Raw genomic sequence first — 10,333 nt, 5'->3', positions numbered from 1 at the left:
TAGACAGGGAGGGCAGTGTGGAGAAACGACTGCAGAAAGCAGGGCGGTGTCTCCGCAGCCTGCCGCATGCTGGAGTTCTCCAGCAGAGCTTCAGGAGCTTAAAGAGAAGCCTGGAACACATCGTCTCCCACATGTCCTGGAGGAAACCATCTCTACCAACCACCCGACCTGAGAGCTCCAGAGCTCCGAGCCTCGGCGTCAACCTGCCTGGTTTGTGGCACTTCACCCTCACAGCCTTAGGAAAGGAATGCACCACCCTTGGCATTTCCTTGATGAGGTACCTGATAAAGCAGACATTCAGGTCCTTCCAGTTGAGGCTAGAAAAGGTTACAGATGTACCTAACACACAGACCCATGAGCATACTGCATACGGCGGTGTTGTTTTAGGACATTAAGTGTGGGACCATTTATCCCATAGCAATGGTGAGCTGAAACGCCACTTCATACTCTGCTGACCTCTAACCAACCTACATTACGTCCTCTTCCTCCCTTGCCTGATGAATAACTTGAGCTGAACGTCCTTGGAAATCACATCATGCAACCTGCGAGTTCCAGGAGGCAGCTCGATCCTCACGCTTAAGTAAAAACAAATTACCCACAGTCCCAACTCCATACAAATCAAACAAGCTTTCATTTTCCCTTTCAATCCCGTGCATGCATAATTTGCACAGAGTTTATTTAAGATGCATTCAACATAGTCAGAATCAGAACACACATAATTTTGGAGCCTGCTTTTTCAACTTGCAATTTATCATAGCATTTTCCATGTTGCCCCACAATCTTTATACTATTTTAATTGGCTATAAAGAATTTCACAAGTAATTGTACTATAATTTACTCAATCACTGTCCTTTTGACCAACATAAAAACTTTGATGTGAATCTTCTTTAATTGCAACATTTTAATTGTTGCTCTAAATAAGGGTTTGGCAAACTGTGGCCCGAGAGCCAATCCACCCACCCATTTTTCTACTGCCAGTGAGCTAATGATAGTTTTCAAAGTTTTTTAAGTGGTGAAGGAAAAAAAAAACTTTCAAGTATAATATTTTGTGATATTGGAAAATTGTATGACATTCAAAATTCAGTGTGTATAAATAAAGTTGCGTTGGAACATAGCCATGGCTCTCGCTTACATGCTACCTCCAACTACTTTCAGACTTAAAGGACATAGCAGGAATTAGTGTCAGAGCTTAGACTCTGGCAGCCCTGTCAGTCGGGCTCAGCAGGAGACCAACTGAAATAATAGTGAAAGCAGAAAAAATAATTGTATTCAATGCAGCCATACTGGGAAGAGAAACAAAGAGGTCCAATGACCTCCTTGGTGTCCCTAAGGCCATCTTCTAGGTGCTGATAGTAAGTTTAGATTAGAGTAGAAATCACGAGGTGTGCACAGCTAAGGGTCAGGGTGTGGCTCTGCCCATCCTCAATGTCTCAGTGCCAGGCTCTCCTGTGAGGTAGTCTGACTTGTGAGAATGGTGTCTCCTTCTGGAAACAAGTTCCTCCCCTGAATGGCACCAGGGCTTCTCCATTCCCCAACCCCCAGCATGAAATTTCTGGGGAAATTCTAATTTGAGGGGATCTGCTCTTTCGATATTCTGATGAGCAAAGGAAGCTCATGGCTGTTTATTTAGAATGTCTTTATTCCTTCCGGGAGGGTTACACAAGACAGAGTTGGGTAAGCTGAGGCAGAGATGGAATAGCCCACAGATCTTAAAATATTTGATATCTAGCCTTCACCAAACCTAGATCTAAAATCATACTAAACCAGTAATTCCCATTGCCCCAGAATTCATGCCCAAGTTCACCTTGTTGCCTGGTGTGGGTCTCTACTTCTCACCTTTCCACCTGCCATTAGCAATTCATTGATCAGCAAGTTTTCTAAAGTTCCTGTCTAAAGTTTCTGAAGTTATCTGTAATTTTTGAGAGGCTGTGGAGGCCATTAAATCTAAATGAGACAACATCCTTTCTCTCAAGGAGTTTGAAGTGGGACAGGGTGGCTTTGCAGAGACACGGTAGGAGCATGGCAGGTTTGGGATCTGGGCCTGAGGATGTAGCTCAGTGGTAGAGCACTTTATCACCTAGCATGAGAGAGGTCATGGGTTCCATCTGCAGCAACACACACACACACACACACACACACACACACACACACACACACACACACACACACACACACCCTGTGAAGCATTAGAAAGATGACACAGGAAAAAATTGCTTGCAGTCCAGATGTGAGCCTTACTGGCAGCTGGCAATAGGACGCCGAGTTTGAAAGAAACAAAAGAATGCCGGACTTGTTAGAAGAGACAGTTGCAGAGTTAGCAAAGACAAGAAGGCAGGAGACACCTGGGTGTGTGTGTGTGTGTGTGTGTGTGTGTGTGTGTGTGTGTGTGTGTGTGTGTGTGCGTGTGCAATGTGTGGCTGCAGTAGAGGTCGCTTAAGAAGCTACAGTGAGGGGCCAGATGGAAAGAGAGAGTGGAGAAAAATGGGAAGATGGGGATGGGATGGAGGAGTAGGAGGAGAGGGTGGTGATGTTAAGGTATCCATGAAGGAAGATGGTCAGATACCAAAGGCCAGATGTGGTGGTGATGCCCCCAGAGGGTCAAGGTAATATATGCACCGAACTTTCAACCAAAACCACCAAGAATGAGAAATGAAAGAATTTCAATCTCTCTCTCTCTCTCTCTCTCTCTCTCTCTCTCCCTCTCCTCTCTCCTCTCCCCCCCCCTCCTCCTCCTTTTCCCTCCCCTCCTCCTCCTCCTCCTTTTTTCCTCTCTAAGGACTTGGTTTTTTTTGAAATTCATTTATTTATGTGTACATGCATACGGGTATGCACACATGCACATGGGCCTGCACACACACGTGGGCATGCATACAGGCATGTACACATACATATGGATATGCACATATACTCTTGCACATACACACACACACACACACACACACACACACACACCACTAAGGTCTTCCTCTATCTTTCTTCCTTTTCACATTTTAAAGCAGTGCTTCTCCCTGAATCTGCAGCTCTGGTTCTCTCAGCTACACTGGAAGCACCCAGCCAAGGGCCAGCCATGGTCTTGTCTCTACCTGGCATGAGAACTGATGGGAAGCCCAGTTTGTGATGTGGATGCTGGGACCCAAACCTTTGTCTTCCCAACTGTGAAGCAGTCACTCCTCACTGCTGAGCCACATCTCCAGCCCTCCTTTTCATTTTTACTTGTCTCAGATTGTTTCCTGAATGTGCTCCTATCCCCTCCAGTGTGACACTGCTGGGCACACAGCTTGTGGGCAGATGTTTGAGGATGAGCAAGATGGTCTTATCTGTGCTCGTCCAATCTCCAGTGAGACGGCTGGAGTCTTGGGCAGTCCTCTCTGCCTCCTGCCAGTACCGGCGCCTGACACAAGTGGTCATTGTTTTGATACACAGAGCAGGTAGAAGCCTTAAGGTTGAGTGAGCAAGAAACGGAAGCTATTTTTAAGCTCCTGTAACTGGATTTGCCTAATTTCAAGGTTCATCTTCCACCTAATGCAGAAGAGCTCACCTAGACCAACTTCACGTGGACTGAATTGTTTCCCATCCCCTCTGCCGACTCCAATTTCCTCTGTCCTCTGTCTGTCATTGTCTCCTTTCCTGTTGGCAGTCCTTGCTTCTGTCACCGTTGCCAAGGGTCTTCAGTAGTCAGCCCACATTCTGCATTTCAGTTTTGGTCTCCTCTGCCCAGCAGCCCCTTTGTACCCAGTCCTCTTCAGGTTCAGGGCCTTTCAGGTCCTGAAAGCCTGTTTTAAAGGGTCATTATAAGAAAGGAACTCTGCTGATGACTATACCAAGATGGTAGGGCGGGCAAGAAGGCTCAGAGGGCAAGACACTTGTAGAGCAAGTGTGACAATTGATCCCAGGAACCTAGGAAAAAGGGGAAAGAGAGAACCTATCGAACCAACCCCTCTCTATCTTTTAACACTAGTGACATGACATTGATGATGGTGATGATATGATGAGGAGGAGAAAGAGGATGACAACATAGTCACTAGTACATAACACACAGACTAGACAAACTTCTACTTTCCAGAAGCTTCTCAAGAGAAAACTCAAGAATTGTCCAAATACATACATACATATATATGTGTATATATATGTATATGTGTATATATATGTATATGTGTATATATATGTATGTATATGTGTACGTATGGCAAATGGACACATTTAATAGTTTATGTGTTCAGAGAAGACCTTTCAGGGTAGGAATATGAAAAGTCGGAAGGAATGCCCTACTAGTTTGAGCCTCTACCCACACCGTATTTCTACTTCCCCCTTCTTTACTTATAAAGGATGACTCACATTGTCTAAGCTCCAGGCTGCCAACACGAGATCCTTCCTCAACAGGCTGCTTGTTAAACCCAGGGTCCTGTGAGCTTGCCTGTCCTCAGTACCCAGTGGAGAGGATTCTATCGCCAGCCGCCATGCTTTAGGCCCAACTCCCTTCTCTTCCAGTCTCATCTTGATCAGCCACAGCTCAACAGTAGTGAATGTTCACGGCCGACATGAACGATGGAAACACAGACTGGACTTAAAATAGCCATGGAAGTCCACCTCTGGGTGTGTGTGTGTGTGTGTGTGTGTGTGTGTGTGTGTGTGTTTCCAGAGAGATATAACTGAGGTGGGAAGTGGTGGGAGGCACCATCTTGTAGGCTCTGGTCCTAGACTGAAAAAAGAGAGCAAAGATAGCAGAGCAACAGGATTCGTCTCCCTTGGCTTCCTGACTGTGGGTGCCACGTGATCAGCCGTCATACCATCCCGCCACCATGTCTTCCTCTTGCTCATGGACCATATCAGCTCAAATTTATGTGAGTCAGAGTTGACCCTTCCTTCCTTAAGCTTTTTCTCAGATGTTTGGTCACAGCAATGGAAAAGTACTGCGTATACCTGGCTACCAGAGTTTAATCCTAAACCCTGCCCATGCCTAGGGCCACCAAGCACAGCTCTTGGCATACCTATTGCTTTCTTGAAAACCTCTGAGCTTGTACAGATGCCTCCAGATGCAGGTTCACACTCGTCTTGGCTTTAAGAAGATGCATCCTCTGGCCAAGTCTACTTTCTTGGGCAACTTCCTCCCCCTCCTCTCTTTGCATCAAAACCCTGTAGATCCTTGGAAGTCTGACTTACATTCTGATTTTTTTTAACCCTTCCATGATCTATGAGGTGTGACTAGCACTTTGGTTCCTATTCTGTGATGACTGGAGTTCACCTCCCTGGATGGGGACACCTTAACGACAGAAACATCGTCAGTCATCTTGTCCCTACTTCCTTAGAACCAGAAGGCCATGGACCATGGGGATGAGGATTCTTATGAGCCAGTGGAGCTAAGCGATAGAACCCAGTCCATTCAGTCAAACATTGGCCTATTTCTTCTAAGGTATTTGGTGGATGTGATCACCATATTTCCAATTAACTGAGGTCAACTCGTGGTTAATGGAGGACCCCTGAGTGTATGAAGTCCTAAGTGGATGTGTGTGATTGACATAAGTGTGGCCATGTCAAAGACTACAGCCTTGAACCCTTGGGAAAATGGCAAAGCATTCGTCCTGGTTAAGTGTAAATGTTGGTAGTATGTGCAGAAAATATTCACCATAGCTTTCTCTTCCACCCCCCTGCCCCTGGATGTTTATGACCTGAAGACTGCTTACCAACAGAGCCTACTCCTACTGAGATGTACTAAACCTGACTCCTGGTTCAGCTAAATACAAGAACCCTGTCTCCTTGTGTATCTGTATGTTTATGGAGTTAATATAGATGCTGTGAATGAGGTTGAGCCTGCATACTCAGGAATGCCACCGGGCTGTGACACGATTTGATGGCCATTGGCATACCAAACACCAGGAAAAGAACCCGAATGATTTAAATGTGAAATGTCCTTCCCCAAAACTCATTATTAAAGTCTTAGTCCCAGCCAGAAATCCAATTTCATAAAATACTAAAAACTTCAGAAGGTGGGGCCGCCAGAAGAAGTAGGTCCACTTCTATGACCTCTGAAGGTTATCTAGCCCTGGTCTCCAATCTCTGTCCCCTCTTCCTGGAGGTGAGTAGCTACTGGCACACCCCTTCACTGCTTTAGGACTCTTCCCGGGGTTCTGAATGTTAACTACCAAGGAACACTGTCAACCCCCCAAGAGCAACACTTCCCTTTAAATTGTTCTGTCGAGTCTTGTGTCACAGCCACAAACGGTCTGACAAGCCAAGAGAAGGGCCCAGTTTGGTTGCAAGCAAGAAGTTCATCCAAGCTGGGCAAGTAAAAGAACTTGGCTGAAGGATACGGAGAAGGCCCCAGGATCCATGGGCCAGAAGTAAAGCAATATCTCACAAAACCCAGACGGTGTCACACTCTTTCCTTCTCTTCCTTTCCTTTCCGTCCTCTTGCAGAAATGCATATTCTTTTTTTTTATTTTTTTTTTTATTTTTTGGCAAAGCCCTTGTACCCCCAGAGAAAGCTGAGCTGTACTTCCCGGCCACATACCAATATGGACGGCCTCAGAACTCTGGCATTTCACCACTTGGACGTCCGTGTCAGCTCTCTGGTTATTCACAAACCTGAAGGACAGATCTGATTGCTGTGAGCCTGACAGCCACCCCGATCAGGGAAGGACAGTGACCAAGACATGATTATCTCAGTCCAACCTCTCGAGCAGGAGATGAAGCAGGCCAGCTTCACAGAGCCTCCAGGCAGCTGCCTACTGAGCACACGGTAGCCTGCCTAATCCGTTCAGGCTGCCATGGAAACCAAATCCTCACAGTTCCGGATGCTGGAAGTCTAAGACCAAGGCTTTTGGAAGTTGGCTTCTTCTCAGACCTCTCTCTCTCTGCAGCCTGCAGCCGGCCACCTCTTTACCTTCCTGTTGTTTGTGTGACCATCTTCCCTTTCAGTAGAAGCATGTTGCTCTTTCTCTCTAAGGACACAGCCCCATGGCCTTCCCCACATGACCCATTTATGTAACAGCTACCTCTTTAACGCCTTCAACTCCCAATTCCTCACATTCTGAGGTCCTGGGGGGTTAGAACCTTTTTCAGGGGAAAAAAAAATCTCAAAAGATAAAACAAATACATCCTTCTTGACAGAGATACCTAATAATTCTATTTAGTTACGATTCCGCTCAGAGCCAGGTGAGGTAGCAGACATTTATAATCCCAGTCTTTGGGAGGCTGAGGCAAAGGGATCAAGAGTTCAAGGACAATCTGAGCTCCATGGTAAGAGTAGACTCTGCCTCAAAAAGTATTTCTCTCTCCAAGTGAGGACCGCAGGTCTCATCACATGTGGGGAGACGGAAACATGAGGATAGGACATACATCTCAGCTCACTGTGCTCCAATGCCATCCTCAATTTGTGTCCGGTGGCTTTCCCTCCACCCCGCCCTTCTGTTAGTCACTGCACATTCCCACTTTGCATGGAGTAGGTAGGGGATTTTAGCCATCAATTTTATTATCCAGTTATGCTAATGGTCCGTGAAATAACATGTGAAGAAGCCCATTAAACACTGTGAAAGTTTCCATTTCTTACAAATGAGGGAAGAAGACGGAGGGCCAACATAACTCATGACTGAGGAGAGAGGCTGACCTTCATCTTCCGATGTCCTTCTGGGTGAAACAGCTTAGACCACTGAGAATTCTGCATTTGGGGATTTGGGGGTGATGGATAGTTAGATATTAGCAAGCAGCATGGGAGTCATGTTTAATATCTCGTAGTTGAGACGAGCTTCTAATCCAAAGGTTAACTTTTTCCTTTCCTCTGAATGTGTCTGGTTTCTCATATAGACTTCCTTTGCGTGCGCATAGCCCCAGGTACAACCTGATTAGAAAAGGTCAAAGTATAAATTCATAAGCAGCTTCTGCCTAGATCTCCCTCATTTGAACCTAACAGCAGCCCTGCCCTGAGCTCTCAGGGACCTGGGACAGCCATGGATTCTCACTCCTGCCTGTTCTCGAGTGTTTGCTGGCTTGCTATTCATATCTGCAAACTGTTACAAAGCAGCCTTACAGATTGCTCTGTCCACCCAGCTACCACAGTCTCCTGGATTTCCGCCTCGTGGCCCACCACTTCCAGGAAGTGTTATGGCTTCTTTTCTCCTCGGACCTTTTCCACTAGAGACCCCAAGACCTGGGCTAGCATTTGTGTTCTTCCTCCCTCTGTGATCACTTTCTTGGCTCTTGACTGCAATCTCAAGGATGTTTACATGGGCAGAATTCGTGGAAAACATGGACTGAATATATAGGTATATAGTAAATGACTATAAATGACACATTTAGTGGTAACAAGCCATAAAAACATTTATTTTAAAGCAATTGTTTGAATGTGTGTGTACGTGGATATATAAAATTTTATCATTTATTAAAGACAAAAGCAAATTTGCATGCATACTAATGGGATAAGTGTGCATATTTATCCTTAAAGAGTGTACATCTTGACCAAATATTTGATACTGCAGGACATACGGCATCAGCATTTTTCAGAGTTGATGGCATTTTGATTTTATATTCTTCCACACTGAATAAATAACATACACAGGATGGTTTAGGGCCATTTCAGAACTTGTTGGGAATTCTGTCTTAATCCCTAATTAAAATTCATTTAGTGTCTTTTTTCTTTTATGAAACTCAAATCAACAATTCAAACAGTAATTTAAAAAAAAAAAAAACAAGCATCCTCACACAGTACAACTCAAAGATATACTGATTTGAAACCCAACCTCCTAAGGAATTGTGGTAGAAAAGTGGTTAAATCCTTCGCTTTCTGTAATGAAACCACCATGCTTCTAAAAGGACAGAAAACTCGTGTGTCGAGGAAAAACCCTGCCATTCATAAAAGCCACCTCAAAATCTGAGTCTTGGAGTCTCCTCAGACAGCACTCTGTAGCATAGCAAGGCCTGCTAGCGTGCTCTGTACAAAGTGAGCAGCCCACTGAGAGCCAAGGCTGCAGGAAAGTCACACGATGCAACACCGAGGAGAGCTTCTGGAACCTCACTGAACTAGTCACGTATTAGACTTCGAATTAATGTCTGGCGATTGCATGTTCAGAAATCTTTTACTATTGACGAAGTTTTCATGACCCCTTGCATCACTTGAACAACTTCATACAGGGTCACGACTCACCATTTAAAAATCCTTGCTTCAGACAGCCCTGCCTAATAGAGACAGGGAGGAGAACACTGAGTTCTTTTAGATGTTCATGAGGGAGTGGAGTGTTAGCAGAAGGTGGGTAAGTCAGCGATTTAAGGCATCAGAGGTTATATAAGGCACCTTATAGGTATTATTTAATCCTCGCTTATTAAAGCGTTAGAAGTATCTGTCATTGTAGAGTTCTTTGTACCAATGAGAAAACAGAGGTTGGAAGACCACTGTCATACAGCAATATGTGTATCAGAAGACAGAGGCTTTGAGCTTGGATGAACATAATCCCATTCTCTAATTTCTACTGAGCAAGCCCAGGAGATATAACTCTGGAGTAGAATTTGCCAGGCGACTCAGCTTCCTGGGCTTCAGCGGCCCTGTGAAACGATTAGAAGCTTTGGTTAGGTTTTCTCTAGGCTTTAACATGACGCCATTCTAGTTTTCACCCGACAGCACACAGGCACCGAAAACCCTTTATATGGATGGAAAACCTCAAGTCATTGCCTTTTCCCAAGACAAGGGTGAGAATGAACAACGGCTTAGAGCCCTTGTGACATGTAAGTTGATCAGAGCATGCGCGCACAGAGAAGAGGGGAATGAGACGTACTTTGCTGGGGCGCAGGGGGCAACACCCACCCTTTTAGTTCATGGAGCAAAAGAAGTCACACAAACACTGAGAGGGCCACCTTCACCCAATTGCCAAGTTCCTGGTGATATTTCTCTTCTGTCCATCAAACGGCCGTGCCCATTCTTATCTACAAATATGGAATTTGCCTACCAAATTGTTATGATTTTCACCCCCCTCCCATGCCTCTATATTATATGCACAGGCCATGGGGTTATTGTGTGTTTTGCTCAGTAATATATCCCAGTGTCTATAGTAATTCCTTGCACACAGGGTCCAAGAACTATTTGCTAACAAGTGAATAAATGAACAGACCCTTGGCCCCCCTTCACCAGAATGTGGTCCCTCCCTTATAGCAGGGATTTTGATTGCTGGGGTTTTGGGGGGTTGGGGGTTGTTTGTTTGTTTGTTTTGGTGGTGGTGGTGGTAGATTTTAGAGGAACAAAGAAATTCTAGCCCAGAGGCTCTGGACTGAATACTTGTTGACTTGGTAAATCAATGAATCTCCACTACCTTGTTGGTAGCCCAATCATAGCCCTCTCCGTCTCCATGGC

Source organism: Rattus rattus, chromosome 14 (genome assembly GCF_011064425.1).
Source record: "Rattus rattus isolate New Zealand chromosome 14, Rrattus_CSIRO_v1, whole genome shotgun sequence".
Lineage (NCBI taxonomy): Eukaryota > Metazoa > Chordata > Mammalia > Rodentia > Muridae > Rattus > Rattus rattus.
This window is presented reverse-complemented; position numbering follows the sequence as displayed.